Source organism: Sus scrofa, chromosome 8 (assembly GCF_054392235.1).
Source record: "Sus scrofa isolate SSC_HxYL_T2T_F1_AM1 chromosome 8, Sscrofa_HxYL_maternal_Yorkshire_Landrace_v2.0, whole genome shotgun sequence".
Lineage (NCBI taxonomy): Eukaryota > Metazoa > Chordata > Mammalia > Artiodactyla > Suidae > Sus > Sus scrofa.
In genome coordinates, this window is record NC_139390.1 from 96,159,246 (window position 1) to 96,177,789 (window position 18,544).

Genomic DNA, 18,544 nt, shown 5'->3' on the forward strand with positions numbered 1-18,544 from the left:
CTAGTGGCGTGATGTGAGATGACTCAAGTGAAAATTTTGGAGTGTGCAGTGGAAGATTGAAAGCAGTCAAGGCACAAAAAATAGGGAGTATAGAATAGGAAGACTGAAAGTCACAAATGTTCTTAAATTGGAGCATTTAGTCTTCTCCTGGGGAAATTAGTGGGGCAGATATGGAAAGTGGCAGAGCTACAAAGATAAATTTTGCGTAATATGAAATTTTTATTATGGCCAATCCAGTTAGTAGAATTTATTGCAATTTTAGTGTTCAAGAGGCTATTAGAGACAAATATGTGTCAAATTGAAAGTAATGTAACTAATGTGAAAGAATATGATTTTTCAGTACTTTACAAAGCTATTTGGTAACTGATGTGCTGCACAGCTATATTCTATTCACATATAATGGAGGAATTACCATGATAATTTATCTTCTTGGTCACTCAGTATCATAAATTTAGCTTTCTTGCCTGTACTTACTTTTGTGTAATGATATTTTTTACCATAATGTATCTTCATCTGAAAACCACTGTTAGTCTCTTTTGTTAAATTCCTGAATAAGTAAATGGCTTGGTAAAGTTAGGAGCTTATTTTAAAGAATGTTTTAAGGAAGAATTGCCTTCTCAGAATGAATTGGTTTAGTTAGGCTTTGTATGATTTTTAAAAATTCTTAATTTAAAAAAGGGGGAAAGATATGAAACAAACTATGTTCTCATCCTTAAATTCTCCAGTTTTGTGGAAAAACCCCTCAAGGCCTGGACCAATATTCTTGTAGCTGACATTCTTGGTTTGGAACAGATTAGCAAAACAGACACTGTTTTCCCCTTTTGCTTCCATAGACTCTGAATTCCTCACTATAGTGCTCTCCTTAGCAGTTTGGAAACCCACTAGAAACCTGGTGTGAATAGCTATCTAACTTTTAGATAGATTTGGAATGTCTTTTGATCACCAGTCTGTTTGTTGGCCTCTACAGCTATTATTGCTTACAGAAATCTCAGTTCTATTTAGTTGATGTCCTTCTTTACTATTTTTTCTCCTTCTTCTTTCTTCTCCTGCTGCCAGTAGGGGTCATCCTGAAATGATATGTGGAGTGTGTTTGTTTTACTAATTATTGACAAATTTTCATTGCTAAAATTTTACTGTGTGGCTTAACAAATGTAAGCATGCTCTCATGACACCAATGGGCATCAAGGTCTTAACAAAAAAGCTCTTGTAAAGGTAAGTCAGATTAGTTTCATCATTTGACCATAGCTACCAACAAGGAAGAAAATTAAAAGTGGCAATACAAAATGTTAGCATTTTATTTAGCACTTAGGGTCTTCTAGATATTGTTATAGTTGAAGTTTTCTTCTTCATTTCTTACTATAGATCTAGGAAATAAACATTATTATTACCAATAGTATCCTATTTGACAAACACTTAAAGTCTGTATAAGTGATGTGAAATGAGATAGGTCCTCTAATTCTAGTCCCAGTGCTTATACTTCCCAAAGGAACTGTTGCAACTAACCCATCATGTCTTAATTCCATATTGTTATCACTCAGCGTGCAGAGCAAAGACATCATCGAAACCAGCTTTATCTTCTTAAATGCTCTAAAGTTTCTTGTCCTTAGGCAGATCCACTACCCAAATCTTTCCACCATGCTTTCCTGAACTGACCATCTTTAACAAGCAGACTATTATATCTGTTACCATCTCTTTGAGCATTTCCATCAACTGCTTGACATAACCAAAATTCCACCTGATGACATCACCCACTCTCCTATAGCCCTTGCAAGTGGTGTCAGTATTGGTTAAGATGTAGAACAACTATAAATCACATGCATTGCTGGAGGGAATATATATTGGTATAACCAATCTGTCAAACTAGCCATAATAACCCAGCTTATAATCCTAGATATAAAGCCAACAAAATTTTATTCATGTCTTCACCAAAATATAGGCACTAAAATTTTATTTTTATACTATTTATTATAGCTCCAGATCTTTATTGTGGTTTAGAACATCCTAGAATTAAAGAAAATATACAGGTTTTATATTTGTTTTATTTCAACCAACGTATTTTTGTAAGATATATCCACATTGTTGTAACTAATATTCACTGTCTTTGCTGTATATAATAAAGTATCATTATACCATACTTTATTAAATTGTAGACATCTGTAGTCCATAGCTGTCTGTGTGTATAGTATTGATAGAGGTCAAAATACATTTTTAATGTGTCATCTTTGTCATAAGTCAAGGGTGGATGTGTTTCTCTACTCATATTTTAACTTGTGCCAATACCCAAAGTTTAGACGCTATGAATATCTACTATTATAAGTCCTACTCCTATCCAATTTTGACTTGTCTTTTCTTGGCCCTTTTCATTTTCAAAAAGAATTTTAAAGTCTATTTTAAATTTCCATTTTTAGAAACTTAACATTTTGATTGTTATTGTATTGACTCTATAGATTAAATTTTGAAAATTCAGCATAAAATATTGAGACTTCCTGTATTTAGTTCTTTAATCTCTCTTAGTAATGTTTGATAATTTTCAGTATAGAGATCTTATACAACTTTAGATTTATTCTCATTAATTTATTATATTTAGTGTTATTTTAAATAATATCAAACTGATTTTTATATTATTATATTGATTTTGTGTAATATGTATCTAATAGTAAAGCCTTTTAATTTTATACCTTACTTGAATATGGTGAGAGGATCTCTAGTACAATGTTGAGAAATGTGGGCATTTTTAATTTCCAAACTCGAAAATATTTAGTATTTCATTATCACATATGATGTTTACCATTTATTGGTACAAATATTTAACAAATTAAAGAAATTCCTTCCATTTTTGGTTTGCTAAATACATTTTTTAAAACCATGAATAGGAGTTGAATTTTGTCAAAAGTTTGATTTGTGGCTAAGAAGCATATGATTTTTCTGCTTTTTACATTGAATATGATAAAACATATTAGCTATTTTGAATGATAAGCTACCCTTTCATTTCTGGAACAATCTTGGTCTGATTTGCTAAGTTATCCTTTATATATATCACTAGGTTTGAATTGCATTTATTCTCTTATGGTTTTTTGGGGTGTGTGTGTGTGTGTGTGTGTGTGTGTGTGTTTAGACACCTTTTTGTTTCATAGCAGTTTTAGTTTCATAGCAAAATTGTTAGATGGTACAGAGAGTTTCCATGTAATCCCTGCTTCCACACCTGCACAGCCTCTCCTGATGTAAACATCACCTACCACAGAGGTACATTAGTTAAAAATCACTGAACCTACATTGGCAGATCATTATCGCCCAAGTCCTTTCTTTACATTAGAGTTCACACTGGTGTTGTATGTTCTATGAGTTTAGACAAATGTATAAACATGTTTCGACCATTGTAATAGCATACAGAATAGTTTCACTGCCTTAAAAATCCTCTATGCTTTACCTGTTCATTCCTCCTTCCTATCTAACCACTGGCCAACACTGATATTTTTTTGTTGTTGTTGTCTCCATAGTTTGCCTTTTTCATAATGTCGTATGTATGGAAACATACAGTATGTAGTCTTTTCGGACTGGCTGTTTTCATGTATTAATATACATTTAAGATTCTTGCATGTCTTTTCATGGTTTGATAGCTTATTTATTTTTTATTTTTATTTTTCTTATTTTTATTTTTATTTTTTGCTTTTTAGGGCCTCCACCTACGGCATATGGAGGTTCCCAGGGTAGGGGTATAATTTGAACTGTAGCTGCCGGCCTACACCACAGCCACAGCAATGCAGATCTGAGCTGCATCTGCGACACACACCACAGCTCACGGCAACGCTGGATCCTTAACCCACTGAGCCAGGCCAGTGATCGAACCTGCAACCTCATGGTTCCTAGTCAAATTCCTTTCCGCTGAGCCACCACGGGAACTCTGATAGCTTATTTCTTTTCAGCTTTATGTAATATTCCATTGTCTGGAGGCACCACAGTTTATTTACCTATTCACTTATTGAAGAACATGTTGGTTGCTTCCAAGTTTTGGCAAATATGAATAATTTTGCTCTTAACATCTGTGTGTGGTTTTTTTGTAAGGAGATGTAAGTTTTCCACTCTTTTGGATAAGGGTCAGATTGTCTATTTCTTCTTGTATGAATTTTAGCAGATTGTGTCTTTCAAGGAAGTGGTGCATTTTACCTAAGTTATTGAAATTTAATGGGCAAAGTTAATAGTATCCCTTCTTTATCCTTTTGACTTTGCTGGAATCGGTGGTCATGTCCTCTCTTTCATGTCTTTTTTTTTTTTTCCCCCCCTTAGGTAACCTGGTTAGAGGTTTATTGATTTTATTGGTCTTTTTAATGAACCAACTTTTCTTTTCATTGACTTTCTCTGATTGATTTCCTGCTTTTAACTTCATTGATATATGCTCTAATTCTTATTATTTCTCTTATTCTGCTTACTTTGAGTTTAATTTACCATTTCTTTCTAGTTTAATATAGAAACTTAGATGATTGATTTTAGATCTTTCTTCTCTTCTAATACATGCATCCAGTGCTATTAATTTCCCTCTAAGCACAGTTTGCTGTATCTCATGAATTTTGTTAAGTTGTATTTAATTTTCATTTAGATCAAAATATTTTAATTTTTTATTGAAATTTCTTTTTAGACCATGAGTTATTCAGAAGTATGTTGTTTGGAGTTCCCATTGTGGTTCAGCAGTTAAGGACCCAACAAAGTGTCCATGAGGATGTGGATTTGATCTCTGGCCTCACTCAGTGGGTTAAGGAACTGGCATTGTAGCAACCTGAGGCATAGGTCACAAATGCGACTCGGATTTGGTACTGCCATGGCTGTGGTGTAGGACTGCAGCCTCAGCTCTGAAATGACCCTTAGCCCCAGAACTTCCAAGTGCCACAGGTGTGGTCATAGAAAGGAAAAAAAAAATGTTGTTTAATTTCTAAGTATTTTGAGAGTTTCTAGTTATCTTTTTTGTTTTTGATTTCTAGTTTAATTCTACTGTGATCTAAGAGCATGCAGTATATCATTTTTATTATTTTAAATGTGTTTTATCTCATGAGTTTTTTCATATTTGTTCATAAGGTAGCCTGATCTATGATTTTTCTGTTTTCATATCCTTTTTAGGATTTGGTATTAAGGTTATTTATACATTAATACCATTATATCAAAGGAGAGTTACTTTTCTTTACTAATCTGTAAGAGATGATGATGATGATGATGATGATTTGGTCCCTGTAAATAATTGGAAAAAATAATTAATGGAAATAACTGGGCTTGTGTTTACTTTGTGACAAGATTTCTAATAATCAATATCATTAGTTAATATTCCTATTTTCTCTATCTTCGTCAGCTTTGTTTAGCTTCAGATTTTTTTGGTATTTGCCCTTTAAAACATTTTTTTTGAAATGTATTCATTTTATGTTCTTGATAATAGCTTCCTTTTATGCCTTTAGGATTTTTATTGATAACCTTATATTTATTCCTTATAATAGTAATTTATGCTTCCTTTCTCCCTCTCTCTCTCAATCCTTCAAAGCCTAGCCTTTCTAGAAATTCATAATGTTTTATTAACTTTTAAATGCAGATTTAAATTTTGTAGATAGTCTTTATTGTACATTTATTTTCTTTTCATTTATATATTCACTTACTTTTATTATTTCCTTCCTTGTAAATTGTGCTTACTTTTTCTTTTAGAGAGTATTTTTGGTGTTTAATTTTTTCTGTCCTTTTGTATTTCTGTGTGTAATTTAGATGTTTTTACTGACTTGTTCCTTTTACTTTTGGTTGTTACTATTGCATCTAACATATCAGCAACCCATCTCCTAAGTTATTAATTTCAAATATTGTATTTTCAGTTTCATGATTATTCAACCTTTTCTCTGCATTCAAATCTTTGATTATATTCTCATTTTTTATATTTTCTCTATTCTTTCCTCTATTATTGTAAACATGTAAATCATAGTTATTTCAAAGTCCCCATACACAACCAATTCTTAGATCACCTCAGAATCTACTTCTATAGCATGATTTTGTCTTGAACATTATTTTAATTATTGGTCACATTTTATTTGCTCTTAATATATCTAATAATTTTAATATATTTAAAAAATTTTTATACATTAACTATTAAATGTGATATTAGCCTTTCTCAGAGAGGATTACTTATTTCCTATATTAGAGTGATGAGACTGATTATCCCAGTCTTGCCTAAGATGAAGCTGGGCCTGAGCTGAATTACCATTAAGTAAGATAGAGCCTACTTCTGGTTTATTCTTACTAGAATGTGCCCCTCTAAGAATTTCAATTGAAACCTTAGTAAGTCTTCCTTTCCTAGGTCTGAAAGACTGTGGGCAATTCATTTCAGTTCTTCGTAGTGTTTTCAGCAAAGCACTTTAGCTTTCTTTCCCAAGCGGACTCAAAACTTGGTACAATTTTTGGAGGGAACATTCGTGTTTTGAGACTACACCATTCTCTGATTCTGTCACTTTAATCCCCAGCGAGTTCTAAAATTTCTACTTCTTTCCATGTAATGAACATAAGCATCTACCAGGGAGTCAGCCTGTTTTCTCAGGTTCTTGTTGGCTCTATAATTATTAAACTAGCTACATATGATAGATATTTTTTCACTCTCTGGAGCTTTCATCTCTTGCATATTTGAGTTTCATGAACAATGTTATGTTACTTTACTGTTGCCTTTTCCAAGAGATTTTATTATATAAAATGAGTTATGTCTTGTAGCAGTACGTTCCTGTGGATTACAAGTATGCATCCTCTGTTTTGCATCTTTGATATGCAGTTAGAATATACTTTGTGACACAATTTACAGTAGCATTGCATGATAAAATAACTTGATAAAGTGCATGTAATGGTTGAAAAAAACTTCTTGGGAGTAATAGATTATGGAGTTAATACATAATTTCTTATTTGGGAAACCTAAGTATTATAAAGATGTCAGTTTTAAAACATGAATTTAAATATTAACTCACAGATAATTTACAGATTATTGGAACAGTGCCTTAAATTCTTAGTTCTAAATATAAAGACACTTTAGTTAAGATGGATTTATTCTAAGAACCTGATAATCCTGTATAATGTGGGATCTGCAAAATCAAATACTAAGCTGTGTAATTGAATGACTGAGTAAAGTTATGTCTTAAGAAATCCTGCATAACTGACACATTCCAAATATGTGGGGCAAAGTGTGGACATTCTATCATCCTGTTGAATGAATACTCAAGTACTACATTTTGTTCTTGAGTAGGTAAATGGGAATAGAACTTAGTGATCAAGTAAAAGGGTTATACATTATAGGAATAAATAAAGTTTGTCAAGTATTAGTAGAAAAGTAAAGACACACAAGAGAGATCAAATTAGATGGATATATGTGGAGATGAGAGCTCATGAATATTTCTTCTTCAAGTTTCTTTGGGAAATAGTGTGAATGCTGGACAAAAATAAACATCTCTGTAAGATTAATTATCATGAATTTAAAGTGAGATCTGTCAGAAATATTATTTTGTTATCCCATGTTTAATTGCATGGATACATGCAAGAAATAGGAAGTTGAGGATATATCTTTGTACATAGTCATAATTACTAACTACAATTTAAGGTTGTTAAATTTAAGGTTGTTTGGTTGTTGAAAGATAGATAAAGGAGAGAGGATCAAAGGACGTGAGTCCAAATGTGATGAAAAGCTTTTTGAAGTTAGCTTCTATAGGGAATGAGTTGGAGACTAGGTGTAGTTAAATGGCTGAAATCAAGACTTGGGAAAATTCAGATAATTATTGATCAAGTGACATTATTTATTACAAAATCTGGTACACCTTTAGTCAGAAGATATATCTCAGTTTATATTCAACCAAGGTATTGGTCCATTACGCTGGGGTAAATGGGTGACTTGGAGAGCTGGAGAACAGAAGGAAAGGGGCTTATGATGGTATGTTTTGGAAATATTAGGCATGGCATAACCCACCAATGATTAAGACAGATGTGTCTCAGAGAAAGAGACTGAGCCTAAAACAAAATCTCCAAAAAAGAATGAGAGAATTCATAGGTTATTAGGTGACTTCAACAAGGGCAAAGAGTGAATTGTGTAAAATTAAGAGCTGGGAATGTCAGGTTTTTGTTTTTTTAAGAAATGTACCTTCAATATTTGTCTTCATTACTATACTTTTTTCAATAACCAAAAATACAGCTTTGTATTTTTTTATTTTTTTTAATTATTTTTTAATAATTTTTATTTTTTCCATTATACTTGGTTTATAGTGCTCTGTCAATTTTCTACTGTCAGCAAAGTAACCCAGTCACACATATATAGATGTACATTTTTTTCTCTATTCTCCATCAAACTATCACAAGTGACTAGATTTAGTTCCCAGTGCTATACAGCAGCATCTTATTGCTTATCCATTACAAATTCAATAGTTTGCATCTAATAACCCCAGTTGGTATTAATTGTAGTAACAGTGGCATCAGATATTATAAGTATATAAGCAATATTTGCTGAACAAATGAATCAATTAAATTAAACATTGTGTATGAATGTGTTCCATGTGATACTATAAATATATTTAGATCAAACTTCCTAATGATGACCATGTTTTCAAAAAGGTATCTATTTTGTATATGATGTTGATTCCATTTCAAATTATAAAAATATCTATTTCTTTTGATTTTATAATTCTGCTATAAAAATCATAGATTGAAACCACCTAATTGAGACAATTCAAATGTAGGAATTATCATTTTTTTTTAGTGAAGTTGCATTTATCTCAAAGGAATTAAAGGGAGGCATGGACAAGATAGAGTCTCTAAAGAGGGCTCTCCTACAGAACCTTGTATAATACTAGTGCCTAATAATTTTAAGCTTTAGCATTGGGCAATATCACCATACTATTAACAGGCTGAATCAGTTCTACCACACTAATAATGGAAAATGACCTTTTCTTTTAGAAGTAGATAACTACTCATAAGACAAATAAGAATGCTTTCTTAATGCTGCCCTGTTTCACCTCTTCACTCTTTAAATTTACTGAAAGGATTAGAATGATTTTTTTACTTGTAATATTTTCTTTTGTTAATGATCATGGAATTGGATCATGTGGGGTGTCTGACATTGTGTTTAACTATATATGTCATTTAAGTAGTTTATCTCTCCTCTGAGAACCCAAACCAACCCCCAAAAGAAATAATAATAAAAGGACCACTACATTCATTGAAACAATATAAATATGTTCTTGTATCAAGTTTTATATTATTTAATTATTTCAAATTATATTTCTTAGAGATGAAAATCTCCATAGATGAACCTGGGTTATTGCAGGAAGCCAAGTGAATTAGAAGCTCAGTGAGTTTTCCCTTGTGCCCTTCACCCTTAACTGAACAAGAGAATCTTAGATTTTTCAAATGGAAGTTTCACTTATTTATGTTAAAGTATTATGTTGTTTAATGTCTTTTAATTGTATTTATTTTCATTTTTTTTTTTTTACTCCTCGTGCTCCACCTTTAATGTTAGGTTGACTGTCAAACTCTTGGGCTCATCATAAATAAAGGACCTATATTGGATATTTACTTACTCTAATGTTGCTGGTTTATTGCCTATGAATTCTAAGAACTTTGTATGTTTGATTTGAAATAAATGTAATTTGTAAGACAAATGGCCTTTCCTCATGAACATGAAGAGCTGTATTGTTGAACTTGAAGCAGATTTACTCTGACCTTCACGAGACTAGAATTACATTGAGCAAAGAGAAGATTCAGGAGCCTGATTTTAGCTCTATATAACAAATGCTACATTTTTTTAAATATTGTGCTACATAAAAAAGAAATGGGATACTTTTTAAAATTTATTTTTTATTAGTGTATAGTTGATTAACAGTGTTGAGTCAGTTTCTGCTGTACAGCATAGTGACCTAATTTTGTGTGTGTGTGTGTGTGTGTGTGTGTGTGTGTGTGTATCCTTTTTCTCACATTTTCTTCTATTATGGTCTATTGATAGTGGGTTCTCTGGCACTAAATTCTGCAGGGATGTATGGAGCTTTATTGAATTCTTGGTTAGAGTAGAGAATTTCAAAGATTTCTTCTGAGTCTAATACTATATGAGTTATCTTCATATAATTTTTTTTTGTCTTTTTTGTCTTTTAGGGCTGCACCTCTGGCATATGGAGGTTCCCAGGCTAGGAGTCCAATCCTAGAGCCACAGCAATGCCAGATCCGAGCTGCATCTATGCCCACACCATAGCTCATGGCAACGCTGGATCCTTAACCCACTGAGTGAGGCCAGGGATCAAACCCACAAGCTCATGGTTCCTAATCATATTTGTTTCTGCTGGGCCTGATGGGAACTCCTCTTCATATAAATTTGATTACTTATTTGTATAATTAAATTAATACATACAACTTGATTTTACAGATTATAGATAGATTGAAAAGGCTCATCTGCTTTCCTGGTACAAAGACAAGTCTAAAACCTTATGTTGATTAGTAAGATTATTAATTTTATTACATATGCCTTAATTTGCACACATTCTATTGCTAAAATGGGAGTACATTTCTTTAACATTTTCAGTATGCATTAATATTTGTTCACCTTAAAGGAATAAAATGTTATTTGTGTGAAAATGAAATATTATCTTAAAATTTGTATTTTGCTTCCGATGTCCAATTTAAATAAATATATCTTTAAATATTTGGTTCAATCACTAAAATAGGTCTTGAGAAACAGTAAAATAAGTCCAGAGTAAGGGAAATTATTTTATTACTATTGTTTAATTTACTTTTAGTTAATGGAAATTCTTACAAAGGAGTTTGACCTCTAGCATGCTCACTGGAATGCTGTGAAACCATAAGCCAAAGAACTATTGGTGCTTCCAAGATGGCAAGTGTAGACCTAATCATACTAAGTTAGCACAGCTCAAAATAGTCAAGCATTCTGTGAATCAGTATGCTATGAAATCCATATGCTTTAAATAATTATGTTTAAGTAATAAACATGTTTCTTTCTAAGGGCTAAGACTTGACAGAAACCCTGGACATACGGTCTTTTGCCTCCAAGAGGCTGCTTAAGCAAACAGTCAAGGGAATCAGTGACTTGGAGTGTCCACTAATATTCTACAAAATGATGAGAAAGTGGAGATCTCCTCAGTGTCTTTGTGATCAGGGTATCCTACCGAAGATACTAAAAGGTAAAAGTACTAAAATACACTATGTATGATTAAAATTATACCTTTTAGTCACCACCAGCATTATATTTTTAAGCATCTTATTGAATTGTAATATACCAAAGCATAGTACAGATATCAGAATAGTTAAAAAGATAATTTTTGAGATACCAGAAATGTATAATTTTCAGATCTTTTTCAGACTCAGCTGAAAGCTAGTCTGAGAAATCATTGTGTGATCTTGATCTTCAATTATCTAACTGCCTCACAGAGCAAAAATAATAAACTTATTAGAAAAGTAATATTTTAGGATGATAGCAATAAAATTTATTCTATCAGTGAATGTTCACTTATTTTTTTTTTTTTAGAGCCGCACCTGCAGCATATGGGAAGTTCCCAGGCTAGGGGTCGAATCAGAGCCACAGCAACTTGGAAGGTGAGCCCCAAATGTGACCTGCACCACAGCTTGCTACAACACTGAGTCCTTAACCCAGTGAGCTAGGCCAGGGATGGAACCCGCATCCTCATGGGTACTAGTCAGGTTCTTAACCCACTAAGCCACAACAGGAACTCCTAGTCATTGATTGTTAAAGACTTCCTCGTCTAAATGAACACATTCTGTTTCTGAGTATTTTTCATATATAAATAATATAATTTTTAATTTTTACTTTATAAATTTTACTTTTATTACCAAAACAATTTGTTTTAAGCTAGACAATTTAATTGCAAATGATTAAAATATTATAATGCTCTTGGCAATTATTGAGTTTTTTTAATATATTTGAGAGCTTCTACAGACAAATCATATTAATTTATGTGTAGTCCATCTCTACTTCATGTTCTAATTATTTTAAAGTATATTTTAATTAATTTGTATATGTGTGTGTGTGTGTGTGTGTGTGTGTGTATATATAAATCTCATATATTCAGTAGATTTATCTGATAATCCAGTATATATCAAGCATGAATTTAGACAACAAGATAAATGTGATTGGAGTTTGGGTCAAAGGGGGGGAAAATGTTAGCATATAAACCAGGAAAATAATGAAATAATTTTAACAGTTTTTTAGTTATATTAAATGATTTATCTTAATTTCATATCAAATATAATTGAGGGATATATGTTTGAATTGAGTTACTCATACAAATAGAGTGAAGTCAAAAATATAAGGCAATAATAAGCCTTTCTCTGCTGTTATTTCAGACATGATTACTTTAGCATGGATTTTTCAGACTTGTTATAGATTAACTCTAGATTTTTAAAACATTTTTCTACTATTTTAATTTCCATTATTGGTGTCATTTTGTAAAAAAACTTGCAATCTGTTTAAAACCATCCATTTTTGCTACACAGACAGATGTATTGATAAGTCAATAGTCACACTGGTCAAGAAGTGGGAAGTATGTAAAGTTCCCTGGCAAACACTAGGATACTAAGCAGGAGAAAAAAAGAGTTAGGATCAGTAATTCTGCCACACACCTATAACACTCTATTGGTAATAATTTTATGTGTCCAGAATAGACATTTCCAGAGTAAAGTGAACATAGATTTATTGCTGTTGACAAAAATAAGACTCTTTATAGGACAAAAATAGATTCATAATGACAAAAATATTCATTAACTTCCTCAACATAAGAAAGGCCATGTATGACAAACCCACAGCTAAAATTTTTTTCAATGGTGAAAAGATGAAAACATTTCCTCTAGGATCAGAATCAAGACAAGGGTGTCTGATCCACCACTTTTATTCAACATAATTTTGGAAGTCCTAGCAACAGCAGTCAAAGAAAAAGAAATAAAAGGGATCCAAATAGGAAAAGAACAAGTAAAACTGTTACTGTTTTCAGATGACATGATATTATACACAGAAAATCTGAAAGATGCTATCAGAAAACTACTAGAGCTCATCAATGAATTCAGCAAAATTGCAGGATAAAAAATTTATACACAGAAATCTCTTGCATTTCTATAAACTACCAATGCGTTGGCACAAAACACAATGAAAAAGAACTTACGGAAACAATCACATTTACCACTGCATCAAAAATAATTAAATACGCAGGAATAAACCTACCTAAAGAGGCAAAAGACCTCTTGACAGGTCAGTGTTGAAAGAAATTGAACAAGACAAAAACAGATGGAAAGATATACTGTGTTCTTGTATTGGAAGCATCAATAATGTCACAATGATTATAATACTGAAGGCAATCTACAGATTCAGTGCAATCCCTATCAAATTACCAATGACCATTTTTCACAGAACTAGAGTAAAACATTTTTAAATTTGTATGAAACATAAAAGAATTTTCAACAGCCATAACAATCTTAAGAAAGAAAAATGGAGCTGGAAGAATCATTTTCTCTGACTTCACTCTGTACTACAAAGCTACAGTAATCGAAACAGTATGGTACTGGCACAAAAAACAGACATATAGATCAGTGGATCAGGGTGGAAAAGCCCAGAAATAAACCCATGCATCTATGGTCAATTAATCTATGACAAAAAAGGGAAAAATATACAATCGAGAAAAGACAATCTCTTCAATAAGTGGTGCTGGGAAAACTGGGCAGCTGCAAGTAAAGAATGAAAGTGGAAGATGGAGGATGGACATAACATACACACTACTATATAAAATAGATTATAAGAACCTATTTTATAGCTCAGGGAAACCTCAATAGTTTTTAATAACCTCTATGAGAAAAAAAATATGTATGTATATAATGTGTTAATATTATATGTATGTATAACTGATTCACTTCACTGTACACCTGAAACTAATACATTGTAAGTCAACTATACTCCGAAAAAATTTTTAAAAGAATGAAATTAGAACAATCTTTAACACTATACACAAAAACAAACTCAAAATAGATTAAAGACCTAAATGTAAGACTGGATACTATAAAACTCATAGACGAAAATGTAGACAGAACACTGACATAAATTGTGGCAACATAATTTTGAATGTCTCCTAGAGTAAAGAAAATAAAAACAAAAATACACAAATTGGACCTAATTAAACTTAAAATCTTTTTCGTAGCAAAGAAAACAATAAACAAAATGAAAAGACAACCTACAGGATGGGAGAAAATATTTGCAAAAGGTATGACCAACAAGGGATTAACCTCCAAAATGTACAAACAACTCATACAGCTCAAAATACAAGACAAATCCAAACAGCCCAGTCAAAAAAAAAAAAAAAAAAAAAAAAAAAAAAAAAAAGGCAGAAGATTTCAGCAGACATTTTGCGAAGACAACATTACAGGTTGCCGACAGACACAAGAAGAGATACTCAGTGTAGCTAATCATTAGAGAGATGCAAATGAAAACTACGATGAATTATCAACCTCACACTGGTCAGCATGGCCATCATCAAAAAGTGTACAAATAAATGTTGGAGAAAATGTGGTGGAAAAGGAACTCCATTGACAGATAAATGGATAAAGAAGTATATAATGGACTATTAGCCATAAAAAATGAAATAATTCTATTTGCAGCAACATGGATGAACCTAGAGATTATCATTCTAAGTGAAGTAAGGCAGACAGAAACATAAATATCATATGATATCACTTATATGTGGAAGCTAAAATATGACACAAATGAACTTATTTCCAAAACAGAAAGAGACAGACTTCTATAGAAAACAAACTTATGGTTACCAGAGGGGAAAGGGGAGTGGATGGAGGGATAAATTAGGAGTTTGATATTAATTTATATACTCCTCTTTCTATAAAAAAAGATCAACAAAGACCTATATAGCACTAGGAGCTATAGTTAATATTTTGAAATAACCCATAAGGGAAGAAAATCTGAAGAAGAATATACATATGTATATATATATATATATACACACATGCGCATGTGTGTGTATATATATATGTATGTATATATGTATAGTGCTCTTTGGTACGCCTGTAACTAATGTGATATTGTAAATCAACTATTCTTCAATTTAAAGAATGTATACAAAGATCTAAAAAGATTATGTTCATTAATTAAAATTCTTCAAAGTATAATCAAAGTATAATGACAACATACACATCCATATAAAAATGAAACATAAGTATAGGTAAATATTATGTACTAATACACACTATCTTTTTTGATGGTGATTATGTTTTTGAGAATGGAATTTATGGCTCTAGGTTGAGAAGATGGCTCACTTGTTTATGTATGTTTTTATTATTTTAGTTTTTAATATGTGCAAGAGTTATTTCATAATAAAAATAAAATAGAAATAATTTTAATAAAAGCAATTTTAGTGTTACTGTATGCTAAACACTGTACTAGCACTTTATATTCACATGTAATTCAATCTTCAAACAACTCTGAGGAAAGTACCATTATTATCTTTGTTATACAGATGAGATGAATTAGAATGGCAGTTGAACAACTAACCACCATTTGTATAGCCATAAATGCTGGATTAAGGAATCCTGGTACATTTTATTCCTGAGATTGTGCTCTTAAGTACTTCACTCAAATTTCAGAGATTATAATAATATCAAATGTGAAAGAATAGAGCTCATATGGCAAGCTTCTGTCCTAGTTTTCATTCAGCCTTACTTGCCTTACACTTCTGTATTGAGGGAACAAATGAATTTTTATAATTTAGAGACAAATTAGCACTTGGGGAAATTAATTTTTTAGTATGGTTGTAATCTGAGTATTTAGTTCTTCTTAGAAAGCGAAGAACCAATGATGACTTACAAATTTAAGGCTTTCTCATTTCTTTCTTTTTTTTTTTTTTTTTTTTTTGGTCTTTTTTTGTCTTTTTTAAGGCTGCACCCATGGTGTATGGAGGTTCTCAGGCTAGGGGCTAATCAGAGCTGTAGCCACTGGCCTACAGCACAGCCAGAGCAATGCAGGATCTGAGCCATGTCTACAACCTACACCACAGCTCACGACAATGCTGGATCCTTAACCCACTGAGCAAGGCCAGGAATCAAACCTGCAACCTCATGGTTCCTAGTCAGATTTGTTAACCACTGAGCCACAACGGGAACTCCTTTCATTTCTTATATAACCTCCTTCAAAATGTCTTAATTTGTGTCCTCATGGCTTTTCAAACCTCATATGAGGAGCTCAATGTATGTTGGTCCTAAAACAAGTAATCATTTTAAATATAAATTATTTTTATTTCCTCTATAAAAGACAAACATTTTGACATATTTATATGTTCTTAAAAGCTCATCTTAGTAGTGGAAGCATCTGTGAAAAAGCTAAACAGCTGTGAATCTAAATATAGAATCAAATTCAGTTTTTACAACATAAAGCTTAGAAATATGCTGCTGCTCAACACATGAAACTATAAATGATAGTGCTATGTTTTAGAAATTGCAATTTTAGAAACTAACAATGCTAATTTATCTCTCAAAGAGATGCATATTATTCAGTCACATATTTTGTCCTATATTTTTCTCACATGGATATGTCCACATGTCACTTATACCTCCAAAGAAGTGTGGCTAAAATACATGTTTAGTTTTTGTTTTTTTCTGTCTTATAAATATATATAATATCTCAGGGCACAAAAATGCTAATTTAAAGAATAAAAAAAGAGGACACTTTAAAAAACTTTCAGCTAAAGCAGTCCAATTAATTGATTTAACATGGACCCAAATTAAACTTTATATTTTAAATAAATAAAAGGTAAAAAAATAATTATCCTAAAGAAAAAATATTTTTTTGGTTTGTTTCCTAGAAAAAAAAAATCCACTACCAATTTCCTTCATGGTCAGCATAATCCCATACAAATCAAAATGAAATAAATAATCCCTTATGAATTTCATAAAATTATGATTATATTAAAAAAGCTCAATTAAAAATGAAATTATATTTCTCATGTTATAATTGCTAATATAGGGTAATGTATTTTTATATTTTGACCAATAGGAATTGGAGTAACTTAAAACTGTTGTAATGAATTAAAAATGCCATTAATCAAACACTTTTTTCAACCATTCAGGTTTTTTGGCATTTCTTGAGAGAATAAAATTAATAATAAATATATAGTATTACATGGTTAATGAGTGTGAAATGGCATTGAATTTCTTTTTCCTAGGGCTCCTGTGCCTTTTTCCTACCCCTATTAGAGAAATAAATACATAAAGTCATAGCTATTTGTGATGCATACATTAAGGTGAAATAGTCATAGTGCAATCTCTAGTGTTTCTTTATGGTACATTTTTCAGAGTTGGAATAATTCTTACAGATTTAATCCACATGAATACCAAATACCATATTAAAATAAAATCCAGGGACATAAAACAGCATGATGCTACTATATTTTTCCTATCTTCAGTGTAGAGATTCTACAAGAGGATAGACTCTCCTATAATGTAACTGTGAAGTAATTTGCAGTTTTAATCCAAAGATTTTTGGTTATACATTTTCATGGAAAAATACTGCAGATTTATCTATTGAGAAATAAGGTAATGGGAAACAAAAAGGGTATAGAAAATAATATAGAAGAAATAAATATTTTTAAACACTGTGTGCTTTAAATGCCTGGAAACATTTTTTAACTAACTCATAGCATTTGGATTATATTCTCCAATTTAAAAATTAGGAAATTTAGGTAACAAGAAGTTTCCAAAACACATTTTGGGATATAGTGTCTTTGGTAGTTCAGAGAGAAATGACATAGTCCTGATTTGCAAGCTGATGTATATGTGTATAATTATGTGTGCATATCATGTGTGTATTCAGAGTGAGAGAAAAAAAAGGAAAGAAAGCATAATTGTTATTTTCTGATGACATTATTAAATATTATAATATATTTTAAGTTCAAAAACATCTTTTTCCCTGTTCAATTTTAAATAATGATGACTTTAAAAGGAAAAAAAATGAAATTATGCTAAATGGATTTTGTAGGAATAAAATAGAAGCATATATCATTCACATATGGTTTTATTCTCCTTTCTTAGATGTGTATTTACTGAAGACATTTACCATATAAATTAAGTACACTCAACTATTTCTTTGTGAAGTATTTTAATCAAGTATGGAACATACTTACCCTTAAGTGACATAACATGACTATTTTCAGCACTATAGTGTTTTTCTTTCCTCCTCCTTTCTATATAAATGTGATTATTTAAATGAAAGTAACTCAGTTTCTAAAAGTTTGTTTTTATTTTCATATACCCCATGCTCATTGTGCTAGAATGCATGATTGATTTTCCATGAAGATAATGTCTAGCTGAATAAGGCAAAGATATTAATCATGTTTATGAACAACTCGTTACTATAGAAAGCAAAAAAAGAAAGGATGTAATTAATGATAATTATATGTAGGATGTTCATGTAATTTTAAAAACATAATTTAAGTAAATTATCTTTATTAATAAGTTCAGTTAAAACCACTAATTGATTGAAACCATTTCTGAT

The 18,544-nt window shown here is 31.3% G+C and overlaps 1 long non-coding RNA gene across 10 annotated transcripts in view; it reads left to right on the forward strand.

Annotated features, from left to right (window-relative positions):
* Positions 1-18,544, forward strand: part of LOC102166855 (uncharacterized) — a 550,511-nt gene that overhangs the window by 182,129 nt on the left and 349,838 nt on the right. The window lies entirely within an intron of this gene.